The sequence below is a fragment of the Lissotriton vulgaris genome, chromosome 1_1 (genome assembly GCF_964263255.1).
Source record: "Lissotriton vulgaris chromosome 1_1, aLisVul1.2, whole genome shotgun sequence".
NCBI classification, from domain to species: domain Eukaryota; kingdom Metazoa; phylum Chordata; class Amphibia; order Caudata; family Salamandridae; genus Lissotriton; species Lissotriton vulgaris.
The window spans coordinates 379,362,069-379,370,721 of record NC_141685.1 but is presented as its reverse complement, the minus strand read 5'-3'; positions in this window follow the sequence as shown (position 1 = coordinate 379,370,721).

Genomic DNA, 8,653 nt, shown 5'->3' with positions numbered 1-8,653 from the left:
TACGCGACGTCGCAGCCTGCCAAATCACACCATATGAGCGGTGGCTGGTGACCCGGGCCTCGGATGCCAAGCTCATTACCGATTTGTATAAATTCCTTCAACCCCCGACGTTCCACTATCATAACCCGGGGAGGGAGCGCTGGCACAGAGAATTGGGCAGGACACTAAGCCACAAGGAATGGGACAAGATCGCATATCGGGCGAGGCATTCTGCATACCACACTGGGCTTACGGAGACCTTTACTAAGGTGTCTACTTATTGGTATTACACCCCGGAGAGGCTATATGAAATGCATAAACATACCGACAAGGGGTGCTGGCGGGGTTGCGGACAAGAGGGTACCCTTTCGCACATTCTTTGGGCTTGCCCGGTGCTGACTGCTTATTGGAAGGAGGTCTTGGATGAGGTAGATAGGCACTTTGAGATTGAGCTGCCGCGCTTCCCAGCGTATGTTCTGTTAGGCCTTCCCAATGACCTGATGTACCCGTTGAAGTCTCGCAGGGGTAGACAGATTGCTATTGCGCTAGGCTCAGCGGTCCAGAATATTCTTGTCCACTGGCGCACCGCCACTGTCCCCTCCATTACTGGTTGGCTACATAGACTCTGGCAGGTATTGGGTATGGAGAAGATGTCACTTACAGTGGCTGGGAATGTAGATCAGTTCGAGGAGCTATGGCAACCTTTCCTGGCACTACTGTCCACGGAATTTCGGGAACTCACCTGCCCGAGATACCTTCGTCTTCTTAGGCTGACGCCACCGGCGACCCCGGCGGATTAGAAGGAACAGGGGATAAGATCTTAGGGGATGGGGTGTGGGCTGTTTGGGGCGGGTTATTCTAATACGGGCCATTGGACGGGGGAGTTGGGGTGTTGTTTCTTCTCCTTTTTTCTTTTTTGGGGGTGAGGGGCTCGGAGGGACTGGGTTGTGCTTTGTTGGATCGCTGTTAGCTACTCGCGCTCAGCTTTGGGTGGGGGGTTGGGGTACATGAGAGGGTTATGTGAACTGCCTTATTGCCTTACATTTGATGTCTTCCCCTTCTGGACCACCGACCTCCCTTTTGACCACCGCTTCTGGCACACGCTTCTTTTCTTCACTGTATTGTATGTAACCTTAACCTCCTATTCCCCTTCCCCATGTTTCTTTTGTCTTAATAAAAATGCTTTAAACCTAAAAGAAGCGAGCCCCACCCAGAAAAAAAGTTTTTTTGTTTCTGACACGTACTTCGAGTGCTGCGTGAGATTGCAGGTAAGTGAGGAGTGCGAATTTGCTTTAGCAGACTGGAGCTCCCGTGGGGTCATGGTATTGCTGGGCATGCCTGAGGACCTTGCTGTTTTTGCGTTATGTGTTCCATATTGCGCTCTCCGGTTCCAGTAGAACAGCTGAGCGGATTCTTGGGGAGCGCTGTGGAGGTGTCTTTGAGGAAAGTCTTGCTGGGGCTCACTTTTCTCTTCCTCTCCCCTGGTGGTCCTGCTGCAGCGGACTCTGGGGAGGGATGCGTCAGCCTTCTTTGGAGGCTGGGCGGTTGCCGTAAGGATCAGACAGCAGCTTCCTCTCACCTGAGTGAGCATGCATGGTTTGTCTCCATGTCGTGGGCGGCCATTGCAGCATTTTGTTTCTTTACTGATGTCTGCATGCATGCTTCATTTTACCTAATGGCTGTAGTTGCATGTTTTTATGGGGCGGTTGCTTGGCGACCGGGTTGCTGTTACGGCATCATGTGGTGGGATCAGTGTTCTGAGATGGGAGTCTCGATTTATGATACAATCCTCCATGGTGGGGTGCTAGAGCTACTGCGCAGATTCCTTCTTGGTATCTGCATTTGATTCCGGCTGCTGTAGCTGCTGCTTTTCAGGGCAGGTAGTCTGTTCCTCCAGCTCCTCTGGCCTTGACTGATTCTGATGGGTGTCGTGCCCTGGATAGTGGGCACTAGGACCCTGCAGCACGAGTGGGGGATGGGACCGATACTGGACACCATTTCCGGTCAGGGGAAAGGAAGTGGGGAGAGAAAAGCGATGACCAGGGATGGGGCAGGATGTACATGAGTGATGCTGTAATAACCTGTAAAGAATAAAGCTCACCTGCACTAATCAGCGGTCTCCTGTCGTGCATGACGTCCAACAACACGACAACTGTCGACGAGGGTCAAAAGAACTGCACGTGTGTCCTGCAGAGCTGCGGAGTACGAAAAACGAGACCAGGAGCCCACCCTGGTTCGCAGGAAGAAAGACGTCACGGCGCGAGAGCCCACCAAGGCTGTGACGATATTGCTGGTGAAAATAAAAGCTGCCTGGCAGGAGAGGCGCCGGTAAGCGATCTGATCGAAAGCGCACGCTGGAAACTGTTTGAAGAGGCGAACTCTAGCAAGAGCGGACATTTTGGGGTCTGGCGAAGCTGACCAATCAGCGCCGAAGGAGCTCGGGCAGCCATCTTAACATCAGGCAATACCGAGATTGGCTCCGAAATCGTGCAGGATTTCGGCAGCCATCTTGGAAACAGGCAAAAGAGCCAATAGCAGAGCTCATAGAAGCGGCGGCCATTTTAAAGACAGGCGGAAAAACGAAAGACAGGAAAAAGAGCATTGAGAAGAGCACAAGAAAAAAGAAAAGCACAAGACAGTGCAAACAAAAGCAAGGACTTAAAGGGCTGAATAGAAGAAGAGCAAGAAAGGAAGACAGAAGTGCCGACAAGAGCAGAAGACACAGGAAGCGTAAAAGCCACAACAAACAGAGGAAAGAAGCACAAGCAAGTGCAAATGAAAACAAGGATTTAAAGGGCAGAATAGAAGAAGAGTAAGAAGAAAAAAAAGTGCCAACAAGAGCACAAGACACAGGAAGAGTAAAAGACATAAAAAAAGAGGAAACAAGCACAAACAAGTGAAAGCAAAAGCACAAAGAGGCAGAGGAGCATATTAAAGGAAAGAAAACAAACAACAAAGAGAAGAAAGGCTACAAGCAAGAGACATAGAGCGTCGGAAAAAGGGCTAGAGAAGATGGCTGAACAAAAGAGCGAAAAGCAGAGCGCCCAATACCGCAGACCTCTCCCATTCAATTTATCGGAACCGCAAGTAGGGATCAGATGGGAGAAATGGATGAGAAAATTTGAGAGGTACATGCGGGCCACGGACGTAATAGAGCCCAAACAATTGGATCTATTTCTTAATCTGGTCGGCGATGAAATAGATGACCTACTAGTAACACTACCAGCAGAAGAGACGTCGACATACAAAGGGCCAATAACATGTCTTTCGAGCACATTTGACCCCCAGAGAAACATTTACTTTGAGATATACACGTTCGCCATAGCTTTCCAACACACGGATGAATCACTGGATGTGTTTGCGACGAGGTTGCACAAGCTAGTAACACACTGCGAATTCGACAAGTTTGATAACGAGCAAGCGATTCGCCTGCGCATCATTGAAGGATGTCGTGACACGGACTTCAGGACGAGAATCCTGAAGGAACCGACCTCACTGGAGAAAATATTGTCATTAGCAAGGGCCGCGGCAAGGGCAACGGCACAGGCAAAGCAAATGGAGCGGGGAAAGGAACGGCGAGTAGAACCGGTACACTGCATGGCAGAGAAGAACCGCACAAACGGGTGGAAAAAAACGACAGAATGAACAAGTGGCAAGGAAGCAACATGAATCAACCTGCTACAGATGTGGACTTGAATTTCCACACAAAGGCGCTTGCCCGGCAATGGGCCAGACCTGCAGGAAGTGCAATAGGAGCAATCACTTTACCAGCGCTTGCCTGAGACTCCAGTTCAGAAGCGAAAGAGGAAGACCGGGAAGATCAAGGATGACGACGAGCAGGCCCGTCAGACAAACAGAAATGGCCAACAGAAGCTCATCGGCCGAGTCAGGAGAAGATGAAGAGGAAGAAAAGGTAGAACGACTATACCTCATATTCGATAATGCTGCCATGCCCACTGATGAGGGCTTAACCAGAGAAAGCGTTCACCTGGTGAACAAAGACAACATCAAGAAGACGGAGACCGTGACCATAGAAGTGGGGCCACACAAAACACGGTTCGTGCTAGACAGCGGGGCAACCTGTAATATTATGTGTGTGTCGGAATACGAGAAGATGGAATTAAAACTAGCGCTGATGCCATCAGAAGTTGAACTGTTCACGTGGGGGTCAAGAAACCCAGTGACCGGCACCGTGAATATTGAGCAACGTCACAGCACAGATAATAGGCCTCCTCGAAATGACATACAACATGTCAGAGAAGAAAAGCATCCTGCAGGAATATCCCAAACTGCTCCAAGGACTAGGGAAGCTGAAAGGACGTCAAATAACACTGCACATCAATGAAGCAGTAAAACCAGTAGCTCAACATCACCGGCGAGTACCCATATATCTGCAACTGCAGGTGGAGGAAGAGATTGAAGCGCTACTGAGGCAGGACATCATGGAGCTAGCTGATGGACCGATACCATGGGTGTCACCAATAGTGGCAGTGCCAAAGAAAACACGTCCAAGATTCGCATCTGCGTCGACATGAGAATACCGAACACAGTAATTGAACGCGAAAGACATCCTGAACCTCACCTCGATGACATGATCAGTTGTCTAACAGGCACAAGACTTTTCTCCAAACTAGACCTATGCAAGGGATATCATCATCTGGAACTGGACCCTCAGTCCAGATATATCACAACATTTTCCACGCACTTGGGTCTCTACCGATACAAACTTCTAAGTTTTGGAGTCTTGTTGGCTGCCGAAATATTTCAAGAGACAATAAGGCAAATAATAAGGCCAGTGAAGAACAGTCTGAACTACAGTGACGACATTCTGGTGTTCAGCAAGTTAGACGATGAACATGACATAGCATTGCAAGATGTATGCTCCCACCTGGAACAGGCAGGGCTGACGCTAAATGAGGACAAGTGCGAGCTAGGGTGATATGAGCTAGTGTTCTTTGGACACATCTTCTCTAAAAAAGGAATGCGACCAGACCAAAGCAAAGTGGACACGCTAGAAAAAGCAAAACATCCATGCGACGTTGCAGAAGAAAGATTATTCCTCGGACTTGCTAGCTACTGTGCAAGATACATAAAGGACTTTGCTACGGTGAGCACGCCACTGAGAGAACTAACAAAGCAAGGCCAGACCTTCGTATGGACAGAAGAATGCGGGAAAGCATTTGAAGCGATTAGGCACGCAGTGACAACAGATCACCTCGTCACTTTGATCCGTTGCTGTGCACCGAATTGACGGTGGATGACAGCCCAGTGGGTTTGGGTGCCAAACTAGCACAACACAGACCAGGCAAGGAGTCACCAAGGTGTGTAGTAGCCTACGGAAGCAAGAGCCTGTCTGATATCGAAAAGGCATACTCCCAGCCCGAAAAAGAGAGTCTGGCAGTAGTATGGGCATGCGAGCACTATCACATGTTCATATATGGGAAACCGTTCACGATAATAACAGATCACCAGGCACTGGTAACAATATATGGAAATCCCAACGCAAAGATACCACCCCGAATAGAGAGGTGGGGAATATGAATAATGGACTACAACTTCAAGATCATACACAAACCAGGAAAGGAACACAACCCAGCAGACTACATGTCAAGACATCCTCTACCGCAAGCGCTCGAGGCAACGTCAAAGGCGGAAGAATACCTGAATTTCATACTGAAACACAACACTCCGGCATCGATAAAGATGAAGGACCTGGAACAAGAAACGAAACGGGACCCTACCATGCAAGCGATCAAGAAGGTGACAAAACAACAGAGGCGGAGGCATGGCAACAACAACAGCATCATGGAAGAAGGAGCAATAAAAGAGGAAATGTTGGCATTCAAAAAGATCCATGAAGAGCTCTTGGAGACCAAGAATGGCATTATGATGAGAGAAACATGAATAGTAATGCCCAGGGCACTGAGGAGACGGACAGTAGACCTGGCACATGAATCACACAGAGGCATGGTAGCAACAAAGAAAATGCTGCAGGAAATGGTGTGGTTTCCGGGACTAGACAACATGGTTGAGGCCGCAATCACACAGTTTGCCAAGTGACAGGACAGCCGCCGAAACTGGAACCGCTGCAGATGTCAGAACTACCAAAGGTAGTGTGGACAGAACTGGCAGCCGATTTTTATGGCCCCCTGGAGACAGGAAACTACCTGCTAGTGATAATAGATGAATTCTCCAGATTTCCCATCGTGAGGCAAGTGGCGTCACCGTCAGCAAACGCGACCCTGCCAGTCATGGATGATGTTTTTGCAGCATGGGGATCTCCACAAACTCTAAAGACGGACAATGGCCCGCCCTTCTCAGAGAAGAGTTCAGAAAATCATGGACTACCTAGGGATCCGCCACCGGAAAATAACGCCTCTATGGCCCCAGGCAAATGGGATGGCAGAAAGCAGGGGCGGCCTTAGGCATGTGCAAGCTGTGCACCTGCACAGGGCCACCAAACCCCCAGGGGCCACCACGCCAGGCCTGAGGCACTTATAAATGGTGCACAGGCCCTGGCTGGGGCCCCTGAGGCTCTTAAAAAAGGTGCGAGCCCCTACTGGGGCCCCTAAGGCTCTTAAGAAATGGTGCGGGGGCCCGGCCGGGGCCTCTACCTATCTCCCTGCCCAGGGCCACCATGAGCCTAGAGCCGCCCCTGCAGAAAGATTCATAGGAACAATCAAGAAGGCCGTACAATGAGCCAAGTTAACTAAGATATTGATAGGGCAGGCCCTGTGCCAGATACTAAGGGACTACAGAAACACTCCTCACAGTTCCACAGGGCGGTGCCCTGCTGAGCTCGGGCTAGGCCTTCTGAGCAGGACGAGGATACCGCAGATGCAAGAGACCTCAGGAAGGGGGCGAAGCAGCATAGCTGCCACAGACAAAGAAGCAAATCCGAAGATGAAAGCGTACGCCGACGCAAGGAGACATGCCACTCCGGCACCACTCCAAGAATGGGACACAGTAGTAGTGCGGCAAAGACAGCTGAGGAAGTCAGACAGCCCGTTCTCAAAAGATCCGCTGACGGTGACTGAGGTGAAAGGGCCCATGATAACAGCATCGGCAGGGCGTTACCGCATCACACGAAACAGCTCCCATTTCAAGGAAGTGAAGATCAAAGAAGAAGACGAGCAGGTACCCGCACCAGAGGAAATCAGACAAGGCGAAGGCGCACGAATGGACGAAGGAGAGACAAGGCAAAGAAGGGAATGCAAGAGGCCAAAGAGACTGATTGAAGAGATATAATGGGACTATTCAACAAGAGAGTCTCTCTCTCTGTCTTCTTCTCCCTCTCTCTCCCTCTCTCTCTCTCTCTCAACAGGTATATAAAGATATCTCTCTCTCTCTTTCTCTTTTTCACATGTTCTCTGTCAAGTGAAAGGAGACATGTCAGACAATGTTCGTTTGCAACAAAGGGGGAGATGTCGTGCCCTGGATAGTGGGCACTAGGACCCTGCAGCACGAGTGGGGGATGGGACCGATACTGGACACCAGTTCCGGTCAGGGGAAAGGAAGTGGGGACAGAGAAGCAATGACCAGGGATGGGGCAGAATGTACACGAGTGATGTTGTGATAACCTGTAAAGAATAAAGCTCACCTGCACTAATCGGCGGTCTCCTGTCGTGAGTGATGTCCAACAACACGACAATGGGTACGGTGATATGGCACTTGTTGAGCGAATTTGTTTGGCTGCATGCGTTTTAGTTCTTTGGCACATAGGCTTGTCCTTGAGGTTACCAGGCAAGGTAGTGCCTGGGGACAGCGCAATTTATTTTCTTCTCTTTCCCAGTATCAGTTTTGAGTACTTGCCAATCCATTCTTATGTACTTAAGTTGTTGGAGTCAGTCTGGCCAGACGTGGATGGGCATGGGTTTCCCTGTGTTTTGGCACTGCGTTGTCCTTTGCGCTTCCGTTGCTGCTTGGCGCATGATGTGGTTGTCATCATGGTAGGCTGATGCCGTCCAGTAGGGTTTACTGGTGAAGCTCCCTTTTTCGTGGGTGTTGTTGTTTAGTCTTACTTTGGGGGATGTGGTGATGTTGTCTGCGACGGGTTGCATACTGCTGGCTCCTGTCAGTCTGTGCATCCTACTTTCTTTATTTCCAGGAGGCCTTTTGGTCCATGCTGACATGGGCACTCTTGCCAGCCCTTTCATGACCGGGGGCATGGTGGGGGTACTCCTTCTCTTGGTTTCCCTCGACTGCTTCCTCTTCCTCAGCCGTCTCTGTGCCCTGCCTGTGTGTCTGTGCTGTGAGTTCTGGTGGGGTGGTCGCATTTCTCTGTTTTTTGGATTGTGGCAAAAGTTGGTGTCCGACCAGTGGGTGCTTCTGGTGGTGACGGAGGGGTTCAGGATTGGTTTTTCAGGGAAACCCTATGTTTTTCGGGTTCCGCCTTGTCCCCGGGTAGGTTGACTGCAACTATACCTCTTGGTGGGGTTCGCTGTCTCTTGACCTGCGGACTCTTATGCTTGTGCCTCCTTTGCAGGACAACGGGCCCTTACTGGTGGTGTCAGCCCTGTGTTGGTTCTGGGGTGGCTGGTTCTGTTCCTTCACTGTGCTTAGTTTGGGATTGTCTCTCTTCCACTCGTTCTGCCTTGCTCTTTCAGGGGTACTGCCTGACTTTACTCGCTTTAAGTGGTGGCTCTCTCCACTGTCCTGTGTCGCCATTGCCGAT